This window comes from Apium graveolens, chromosome 5, assembly GCF_009905375.1.
Source record: "Apium graveolens cultivar Ventura chromosome 5, ASM990537v1, whole genome shotgun sequence".
NCBI classification, from domain to species: domain Eukaryota; kingdom Viridiplantae; phylum Streptophyta; class Magnoliopsida; order Apiales; family Apiaceae; genus Apium; species Apium graveolens.
In genome coordinates, this window is record NC_133651.1 from 190,423,573 (window position 1) to 190,436,175 (window position 12,603).

Genomic DNA, 12,603 nt, shown 5'->3' on the forward strand with positions numbered 1-12,603 from the left:
TATGATGTTCATGAGAGTTGTATAATCAAATGATGATTATATAATCTGTATATATATTGATAAATACATGTTTTATGTTTGTTCATAATAAAAGAATCGTATTTGATACGATTCTGAATCGGATGCAGCGGATTTGCTGAAATCTGTGTCTAGTGTCCCATTTTGGTGAACGAATACTCTATTTCATATGGAATCGAGCGTATGAACGTAACTGATAGCAGAAGCTATCATCGAATGATCTATAAGGCGTTGGACGTCGTTTAGGCCCTGTAATCTGCGATTTAATATTATCAGATTTAATTTCGAATTTTCTGATTTTTTTCAATATTTGGGTTTTATGATTAGATCATAATGGGTATGATATGTTCAGATCAGATTATGTGTTTTAACATGTTCTTTTGTGTTAACTGAGCATGGTGGATGGTTATGGCTTATGACCTTAGGTTAATGGTTTTGGTTTTTCAGATACGGCTTCCATGTCGTTTAATCTTGTAATTATTTAATCTCGAATGTAACTCAAGTTCTTCTTGTAAGTTCATTAGATTAGTTTTCATATTTCATTATTGTAATGTACATGAAGACATGAAGATTTGAAGATCAAGAGTAATCCCACATGGAGGCCATCCAAGGAAGCAATACAGGAAAGAAGACATGTAATAGTTAGCCTGTATTTATTTTCCACCTTAGATTGACCTAGATCTCTGTCATTAGCTTGATAAAGATCACATAGGATGAAGCCATAACCAACCACGGTTATTTATTGCACTTTACATATATATACACATATGATGAATGTATGTGTAGAGTAGTTCATTAAGATGCATGCTTAGTTAGATTAAGGATGTATGTATTAGATACGACACCCATGCCATGCTTGCTAAACAAGATAAAATCTGTAACGACTCAAGTTTTTAAAATAAACAAATGATTATGGGATTCTCGTGTTTATGAAACACGAAATAAAATATAATTTTTTTTATTTCTGACATGGGGCGATTTTGTCAAAAGCGAGTTCATTGAACTTGTAAGGTTGTGAGTTTTAAGCGAGACCGTTGTGACTCCCTCACTACCTGGAAATCAAACCATTGATGAATATTGATTTGAAGTATTTTATTCAAGGAAAATTTAGGAATCTCTTTATGATGGGATCATGATCGTTTTAAAATTAACAAAACCCTAAAGTTAATATTAAGTTGATCAGATGCCTTCCAATGAGTCCAATGTGTTAACCCCTAGATCGAAAAGGAGTGGGTTCGCCAAAGCAAAGTACTCCTATCTATCATGGGAGATATGTTGAAGTATATTGATATTTTTTGACTATTGTGTTTGACTTAACTAAGTTACCACAATAGGATTGTAAACTTAAAGGCATAGAGTTTGGCGAGATTTATTAGATAAATATGAACAAATGTTGTTCCGCCAAGCTATCCAAGAGTTATATAGTTGATATAATTGACAAATGTTGTCTACCCAAATATCATGTTTTAGGAGAAAAGTCAAAGCTGACCTAACACATGGTGAAATATGGATCCTGGCTCACTAGAAATGATATAGAAGATATTTTTTCCAAATTAATAGTTAGGGCTATTGATTCAATAAAAATAGTGGGAGATATATATTATGAATATATATATATATGAATAATCATTTGATTATAATTTACTGATCATCTGTAGACTAAGTCATTTTTGTGCACTTTAATATTGTAGATATCAAATGACAAATAACACAAATAACTTCTCTATGTCATAGTCCTTGAGAAGGATAAGTTGACATGAAATAATTTCCTCAATTGACATAGGAACTTGATGATTGTCCTCAGGTTCAAGGATGTCACTCAAACCCCTCCCTTATTTCTTCTAGCTGAGAATGAAACATGTGCTGAACAAAATGTTTACCTAAATTAATTATACAACTGCTGTTTCATGTCTCATGCTTGTAATTATGAGTGATGAGCTTTAGAAGCAATAAGAGCATAATGATGCTTATGATATGATTGAGCACCTTCAAAGGATGTTTAAAGGACAGGCTTATCAGAAAGATTTGACAATAATAAGGCACCATACTTTTGCATTAATGGGAGAATGATATCCGGTTGGACCACATGTTCTATAGATGATAGGTATATGTACCTTGATATTTTGGGTTTCAAGAATAGTCTAGAGACTCATCTTGATTTGATCAAATAATCTTTGAACAACTTTTATTCTTAGTTTGTTAAGAATAAAATGATTGAGATAGACAGAACACTCACTGAGTTGTTAAGCATGTATAGAACTGCTAAAAATAACACGGTTAAGGCATGAATACGTCCATATTGATGATGTACACATGGAATGCAAATGGGAAAGGAAAGTAGACAGGCAAGGTGAAGATTTGGTCTTATTCGGTGCCAAACCAAAGTCCAATCCCAAAGGGCTTTTGAAGCCTGATAGTGGTGTTGCCAAAGGAGATGATTCTCATTTCTGTGGAAATAACTGGATGATTGGAAGCTAAGCTTGTTTGGAAGATCTAAAAAAGAAGACTAGCAATGGTCAAGCTTCAGGTATCGGGTTAGAATTGGAGCAAAAGTTATTGCTTTAGTTGAAGGAACTCGATACCTAATTTTTCCCATATAGGAGAGATTGAGAACTTGATAAATCGTTATTACGTGCCTGCCTTAGGGGATACATTAAATCAATTTCTTGTCAGGACAAGAAAGATTTTCATTTTAATTAAATAAACAATAGTTGTTTATTCTATTTTAATGATAAGGCTTATAATGTTGCACAATTAGTTAACAATTTATATGTTCTAAGATGACTCAAATTAAACATTACCTCTACCATTGTCGTTAAGCCATATTAATAAGGAAAACATTCTTGAGTTACATATAGATGGATACTTGGATAAGTTTTATTTTGAATCATACGGAAGATGCGAACTTTGTTACATTGGCAAAATGACTAAAGCTTCTTTTACCTGATTAGGTGAAAGGGCCATCGAACGATTATGACTTATACATAATGATGTATGTGGTCGAATGTGTATGATGGCAAGGGGTGGCTTATACTACTTTATAACATTTACTGATGATTTCTGAAGATATAGATATGTGGTTCTTATGAAGAATAAATCCGATTCTTTTGAAATGTTTAAAGAATATAAGGTCGAAGTAGAAAAAGCAAACTAGGGAAAAGTATAAAAGTTTTACGATCAGATCGTGGAGGAAAAATACTTAAACCTCAATTTCAAGAGTTTCTTGAAGGAATGTGATAGTGTATTATAATTTACTCCTTCTAGAACACCTCAATGGAATAGAGATTTTAAGAGGAGAAATCGTACCTTGTTGGATATAGTGCGATCGATGATGAGTCAAGCGGATCTTCCATTCAGTTTCTAGGGTTATGCTCTAGAAATGACTGCATGTACACTTAACCAAGTTCCGACTAAAGCGGTTTAAAATACTTCTGATGAGATATAGAGTTATAAATGTCATAGCATGTCATTTATGAAAATTTGGGGACATGAAGCGTTTGTAAAACGTTTAGCCTCTGACAAGCTTGGACCAAAATTAGATAGATGCTATTTTGTGGGATACCCAAGTGAGACTAGGGTATAGTTTTTATAATCCTTCCGAGAACAAAGTGTTTGTTGCTTGGTCCGCTGTATTTCTTGAGGGAAAACTACTTTCTAAGAAAATCGGTGGGAGGATAATACATCTCAATGAAGATCGAGAACCACATGATAACATTGAACCAGAGTTGGAATAAGATCAGGATGTACATCGTTGAAAGTAATCCTTTCCAAGATACACAGGTTATTCGTAGATCTAATAGGATTCACCATGAGCCTGGGAGAAATTATGAATTTCTTTTGACTCAAGATGGTGATGTGATGCTTACGGATAATGATAAGTCTCTCACCTACCAAGGTGCTATGAACAGTCCAGACTCCGAGAGATGGCTAGAGGCCATGAAATCTAGGATGGAATCCATGTATCAAAATAAAGTATTGACTTTAGTTGATCCACTCGAAGGGGTAAAACCTATAGGTGTAAGTGGGTTTTTAAGAAGAAAACTAACATGGGTGGTAAAGTACTGACCTATAAGGTACGACTAGTGGCAAAAGGTTTCAAATAAATTCATGGTATAGACTATGATGAGACTTTTTCACCAGTTTCTATGGTCAAGTCCATCAGGATTTTGCTAGCAATAGCTGCTTACTACGACTACGAGATTTGGCGAATGGATGTCAAAACCGTTTTCTTAAATGGGAGCCTTGAAGAGGATGTATACATGATACAACCTGAAGGTTTTGTTGATCCCAAGTTTGCTAAGATGGTCTATAAGTTACTTCGATCTACTTATGGATTGAAGCAAGCCTCAAGGAGATGTATTCGTCATTTTGATGAAACAGTTAAAGAATTTGGCTTTATTCAAAACGAAGATGAACCATATGTTTGCAAGAAGGTTAGTGTGAGCCATGTGACATTCCTAGTATTATATGTAGATGACATATAACAGATATAGAATGACATACCTTTTTTACATGCTGTTAAGACTTGGTTGAGAAATAATTTCTTGATGAAATACTTAGGCGATGCTACCTATATATTAGGGATCCAGATCTATAGAGATAGATGGAAGAGATTAATCGACCTAGTCGGAGTACATACATTGATAAAATATTGCATCATTTTAGGATGCAGAAGACAAAAAAAGGATATTTTTCGATGTCTCATGGGATAGTGATCTCAAGAGATAATTGCCCCCTAAATCATTAGATGATAATGGCCGTTTGAGAAAGTTCCATATGCTTTAGCAATTGGATCTATAATGTGTACAATGATATGTATTTATCTTGATATTTTGTATGCTTTGAGCATGACGAACAGATACTAGTCTAATCCAGGTGAGGGTCACTGGATAGTTGTCAAGAATATTCTTAAGTACTTAAAGAGGACTAAAGATTTTTTTTGGTGTATGGAGAAGATATAAAACTGGTTGTAAAGGGTTACACTAATACTAGTTTCTTAACCTAATTTCTGGATAGACAAGGATGATTATGTGTCTATGTCTGGTTTGTGTTTTGTCTAAATATAAGTGATGTTAGCTGGAATAGTTCACATCAAGAACATTGATGATTCTATAATGGAAGCCGAATATATTGATATTTTTGAAACAACCAAGGAGACTGTTTAGGCATGTCTTTAAGCGATATCACCTTATTAATGAGATTAATGATCAAGGAGATATAAATGTAAAGTGCATAGTAATGATAGTTTTGCAGACCCATGAGATATAAATGTAAAGTGCATAGTAATGATAGTTTTGCAGACCCACTGACTAAGGCTTTGTTGCAGTATAAGCACGATGGTCATACTAGTTCCATGAGTATTAGATACATGGGTGTTTGGCTCTAGTGCAAGTGGGAGATTGTTAGTGTTTGTGCCCTAGAGACAACACTATGATGTTTTAGTTTAAGATATTAGGATTATTACTGTTTATGTTCTATCGATTATTCCCTTTATAGTTTATTAATTCTTAATTTACTGTGATATAAATGTTAGATTAATAAATGTCCTTGGAATATGATATGCAATTCTATATCTTTAAGTACGTGACTTAAAAATGAGATTATGAGAATAGTATCAATATTCCTAAAGGTCCCTAGTCGAGTATTATTATTAAGGGACAATAATAATTCATTAAGACTGGTGTTTTTGTTGACTGATGATCACATCTCATTGATCATATATATAGTGATACTAAAGTCAAAAACACAGGCATATATATATATACATGGTGCTAAACAGGCCCAATGTGAGATTCTACATGTCTGTTGTGTCATAAGTAATTCTCACAGTAATAATGATGTAATGGTCCTTGGACCTGAAGTCATTATATTTATATACGAGATTTAATATACATTGATTCCATTAAAAGTTAGCCTTGACCGGGTAATGATAAAAGTGGACGTTGGGTATATTATGAATCGTATGAGAAATATGAATGATCTAGATGGGATTTAACCCTCCTATTTTAGGAGTGATATTATTGGTCTCTTGTGTGAGCTAGACTATGAAATGTGTGGCCACGCTCAAATATTGATTTGATATGATAGTCTACTCATTGATCAAGAAAACTTGGATTAAACTATGATGAGGATGACACATTACATGCCTCTAGTTTAATCTTTAATATTTGGTTAAAGGGATTATTTTACTTTGTACATTATTCACGAAAGGTTTAATCGATCACCGATTCAATTATTATTACTTGGGTAGCAATGATGTATTACTAGATGCCGCTCATTATTTACGATTTTAAATTAGATTTAAAATCCGTTGCCAACGTAATAATAACCTATAGGGTGACACACTAAGAATGCTTGAAGGATTATTTAATTTAAATTGGATTTAAATTATATTAAAGTAATTCGAATTATTTATAATATTAATTAAGTATGACTTAATTAATTAGATAAATATTGATTTTCGAATTTACTAATATTAATTATAAAATTCATTTGTTAAATAATTATGTGTGACTTAATTATTATACAAATAGGAATTTCGAATTAATAATAATTCCTAATTAGTTAAGAGTTATAATTCTTATTATACTCTCTATATAATATCTCTTGTGTGGCTATTTTGTATACAAGAATTTTACTAAAACCCTAGCCACCAAGAGAGAAGATGGAGAGATCAAGAAGAAACGAGTTTGTGTACACATTCAACCCTTGAGTTCAAGCATTCGTGTGGATACCGATAGAGCGTAGATCACGAAAGCGGGATGCATGGTGATTGAACAAGCTTTGGATCTCCATTAGTCAACCAATTTGTAAATCTTCTTAAGGTAAACAATCTGATTTACGAATTAAATATCTATTTTTCACATGGATCCTACGGTGGGTTTCAAAAATTCTGATTTTTCATGTTTTTAATTACTGTTTCCGTTGCGTTTATGTGCTCGAAACACTACCAAAACGTGGGTCTCGATCGGATACAATGGATACGGGAACTCTATGTCATATCACAATCTCTTTAAGATATAAGTGTACCAGTTTGTCGAGCCAAAACCTTTCATTGATTGGAAGAAAATGAGCTGACTTCGTTAGTCTATCGATGATAACCCAAATTGCATCATGATTTGCTCTGGTTCTTGGAAGTCCTACCACAAAATTCATCGGTAGATGTTCCTATTTCCATTCCAGAATATCCGTTGGTTGTAGTAATCCACTTGGATGTTGGTGCTCGGCTTTGACTCGTTGGCATGTATAGCATTTACTTACCCATTCCACTATTTCTTTTTACATGTCTGGCCACCAAAAGTTTTTCTTCAAATCTCGATACATTTTTGTGCTTCCTGGATGAATGGAATATCTCAAACTATGAGCATCCCATAAAATTTCTTCTTTTAATTCTGGTACATTAGGTACCCAAATCCTTGATGAAAATCGTAGAATTCCCTTATCATCTTTCTGAATGGTAATTTCTTCACCTGTTAGACTGTCGTCTTATTGACTCATTACCTCCTCTTGACATCTTCGGATCTTTTCCAATAGTTCGGGTTGAAATGTCATTGTATAATTCAATTCAGTGGATTCCCTTAGAACATGAACCTCAATTTCTAATTTCTCAATTTCTCTGGTCAATTCCTCTGAAGAAGTTAACATATTTAATATTGCTTTCTGACTTAATGCATCTGCTACGACATTTGCTTTTCCTGGATGATAGCTGATTGTAACATTACAATCCTTGATCAATTCTAGCCATCATCGTTGTCTCATATTGAGTTCTTTCTGCATAAAGATATACTTTAGACTCTTATGATTTAGTGTAAAATTCACAATTTTTGCCAGAAAGATAATGTCTCTAAAGCTTCAGTGCGAACACGATTGCGGCTATTTTCAGATCATGAGTATGATATTTCTGTTCATGAGGTTTCAGTTGTCTATAAGCATATACAATCACGTTGTCGTGCTGCATCAGTATACATCCTAGTCCTCGGTAGGAAGCATCGCTATAGATAACAAAATCTCCTTGCTCGTATGGTAGTACTAATACAGGTGCGGTCACCAGTCGGTTCTTCAATTCCTGAAAACTTTCTTCACATTTTTCATTCCATACGAACTTTTCATTCTTCCGAGTCAACATGGTCAATGGTGTAGCTATCTTTGCAAAATCCTTAACAAATCTTCTGTAATAGCTAGCTAATCCCAAGAAACTTTTGACTTCCGTCACTATCTCTGGTCTTTCCCAATTCATTACAGCTTCAATCTTTGCTGGATCAAATTTAATCCTGATTATGCGGCCTAAAAAATGTACTTTTCTTAACCAGAATTCGCATTTCGAAAATTTTGCATAAAGCTGCTCCTTCCTTAAGATTTCCAAAGCAATCTTTAAATGCTCGACATGTTCTTTTTCATTTTCGAGTAGATCAAGATGTCATCAATAAATACAATCACAAATCTGTCCAAGTACTTCTTGAATATTCTGTTCATCAGATCCATGAACGCTGCTGGTGCATTAGTTAAACCGGATGCCATTACAAGGAATTCAGAATATCCATATCTGGTACGAAAAGCAATCTTCGGAATATCTTCGGCCTTGATTTTCAGTTGATGGTACCATGACCTTAAATCTATCTTAGAAAACCATATGGCTCCTTTTAATTGATCAAACAAATCATCGATCTGTGGTAAAGGATACTTATTTTTAATGGTCAACTTATTCAATTCACGATAATCGATATATAGTCGCATACTGCCATCTTTCTTCTTTACAAAAAATACAGGTGCACCCCATAAGGATACACTGAGTCTTATAATTATTCTGTTAAGAAGGTCTTGTAATTGCGTTGCCAGCTCTTTCATTTCAACTGGTGCCATTCGATACGGAGTTTCAAAACTGGTTCCGTACCTGGTGCCAAATCAATAGTAAATTCGATTTCTCGATATGGCAGTAGTCTTGGAAGTTCATCTGGAAATACAACAGGAAACTCACACACAATGGAAATATCTTCAATTCTCGTATTTTCCTTTTCAGTATGCAATACATAAGCCAAATAAGATTTACATTCTTGACGTAGCAATCATTTGGTCTGCTTCATTATCAGGAACTTTTTCCGCTGTTTCTCACCTCTAAATATTACCGTTTCATTATCCACAATTTGTAATTTTATGTTTTCTTATTCGCACAATCGATCGGAGCATTATAACCGGCCAACCAAGCCATTCCTAAAATAACATCAAACTCTCCTAACTTGAAAGGTATCAAGTAAACTGAGAAGTGATGTCCTGCTATTTTGATATCACACTCCGGACACACCCGTTCTACGGGGACTTGGTCATCATTCGCTAATTTTATAATTAACATCTCGCCCAACCATTGTATTTCATAATATCTTTTATCAATTAATTCTTCAGAAATAAAAGATCTCGTGCCTCCAGAATCAGTCAATACTTTTACATCAACAGAATTAATAGAAAGCGTACATGCAACCACACTCGGATTCAGCAGAGCTTCCTTCATAGTCATATTAAAAGTTCTCGCTTTAGGATGACTCTGCTGTGGTGGTGGAGGTAGTTCCAATACTTTCGGAATACTAGCTGCCATTGCTGGCCCTCTACAATCCCTGGAAATATGCCCTTTCCTCCCGCACCGGAAACACGTAACATCTACCTTGCTTGTTGGGCATTCATTGGAGTAGTGCCCTTTCTGTTTACACTTGTATCATGTTACATTTTCCTTGTTACAGACGCGCGTATATTTCTGACCACACGTCCTGCAGTATAGCAGTGGTGGTCTGATAATCCTCTGCTGGTTTGGGGCTTGGAAATGATTACCTTCTCTCTGATTGCCTTTTTTTATTCTTCTAAAATTCATATTTTCCCGAGCTTGAAATCCCGGCTTTTTGTTAGAACGGCTCTGCAAATTTCCTTGTCCCTTTTCCTTTTAGGACATTTCAGTTTCCTCTGCGATAATCATGGCTTTCTGAACCACGGCCGTATATGTCATCAGTTCAAATACTTCCACTCTGCTATGAATCCATGGCTACAATCCCTGATGGAATCTCTTAGCCCATTTATCATCAGTATCCACCTGTTCCGGAACAAACCTAGCTAATTCTGTAAACTTGGCTTCATATTCAGTCACTTACATGTTCCCTTGTTTCAATTCCAAGAACTTGATTTCCATCTGGTTCTTCATATAACGAGGAAAATATTTTTCCAGAAACAATTCAGTGAACCTATCCCAAGTCATGATGCCTTCACCTTTTAAAGTTTTCTTGGATTTCCACCAATAATTATCTTCTCCCTTCAAGAAATAGCTAGCAAAATCAGTCTTCTGATCCTCTTCAACTTTCACTAACGCGAATGCTTTTTCAATCTCTTTTAGCCAGGCCCTAGACTTAGTAGGATTCGTTTTACCCTCAAATTCCGGAGGCTTGACTGATTGAAACTGTTTAAAAGTAACAACATGCACAACTGGTGGTATTTGTGGTTCAGGACGAGGTGGCTGTTTTAACATTTGCTGCTGAAATTGTTGTGTTGCTGCTGCATCTGCTATTGCATCATTACCATCTGTTATTGCATCAGATGGAACATTTGGTTCATGGAATTATTATTCTATTCCTCATAATTGTTGTTTGATGTCTCAGTTCTGGTCTTTCTTTTTGGTGCCATTTTTCTGATAATAAAACAAACAGTTCTTTTAATGATTTTATTAAACAGTTGATAGTGAATGAAGAAACAATTTGACTTGTATTAAAACAAAATTTTTAAACAATTCTAGGATTTTAGGAAAATCATTTGAAACAATTTAAAACAATAAATAAATATTCTGAATAACATTATTTTAAAATTTCATTTATCTTTTCAAAATTAAACAGAATTTAAAGATATGGAAAGACTGTAAAACAGTAAAGTAAATGTAAATGCTGTAAAGACTGAAAATTGAAGTAAATGAAAGAAAAAGGTTGAAAAGGTTTATCTTATATAATAGACACCAGCATCAGGTGTTAGTGCTTGATACAAAAGTCCATCATAACCGCTGCTGATCAAAACTGGATACTACACATCTAGTTAGTCTCACTATAGCTATAGCTGCCTCTATATACATATATCACATATACTACAAGATATATTATTAGATGGCTCCTGGGGTTTCTGTGCTGGAGGTATCTACACTGGGGCCTCTAATGACACTGGTGGGACTATCGGAGCAACTGGTCATATCACTGTCCTCTCGGATGATGATGACGCCATCTGATAATATAACCAAAACACAAGACAAGAGAGGGTCACTTAGCATTCCTAGAACTTATAAATTCCTAATCTTGGAAGCTATCTAAATTCTAACAATCCTATTCCTATCTTATGTGATCTTCCTATCTGATCTTATTCCTAATTTTCTTATTTCAGGGACCAAAACCTACAGCTCTGATGCCAAACTGTAACGCCCTCCAAATTCGGGGTCTAGATCTGGGGGTTACTTGCTAATCTCCAATATAATACAAACCTGTATGACAATTATGCAAACATATATATTACCCCTTTACATCTATCCAGGATCTTTTAAAGTTGAGGTATAAAAACAAGAACAACACACTATCTTTATTACAAACCAAAATATAAAATCTCATAGAACTCTCTTTATTATAAACCATTATCTAAACAAGTTTGAAACTAAATTCATTTTATTCTAAACACACACCACATCTATTTATACTACACCTACTCAAGTGGCTCAAAGCTATCGTCTTTTTTTGGGATCAGCACCTTTGGTGCTAAAGGGTCCCGCTGCTTGACACGCATCTTTACCACTCAAGTCCGAATAGGTTTCATTCACTTTCTTGATTGAAAAAGACAAAGTCAATAACAACAGAAGGGGTGAGCCATAATTTGCTCAGAAAGTCCATAATATATAAACAATAATATAAGAAAGCTAAATGGACTGGTAATCTGATTGTATTTGTAATAATGTATTTTCGAAAAGGAGAATAAAGGCCACTATCAGCGATTACCAATAAACTCGACTGGACACAAGTTCACACCCATGTCCTGCTGATCGGTCAGGATACAGTGCAGATCCATATCTCTATGTATAGATCCATTCAGATACTCAGTCTCTATGGACCAAAACATGGATCCGGTTAATTCCCGGTCCACATGATCAAGTGTATACCTGATCCTCATCATCACCATCCAGTCCATAGATGAGCAACTGGAACAATCGGTATGCTTCGATGTATCCCAACATCAGAATATATCAGGATATATATAATGTGCAATCTATTGGAATATGAATAGAGTATTCAGTGTATCAGGAGAAATCAGGAATTAAAATGAAATACAAATAAAAGAATAATAATTGTGTATCAGTGTATGTGAATGGGAATTATCAGTGTTTAACTGAATGGAGAATCTGAATAGAAGAAAGCAATTTACTATTCTGGATTTAGAATAGGGGAAAAACATGCCTGTTACGCGATTTACCGCAAATATATCACAGTTCTCTAACACTGGCTTAGTCCGACTTGTTGGGTTCGTCTCTATCAAAGAAAGATGTTCATTTAGTCGACACGTATCTTAATCGCGTCTCAAACCAACTTC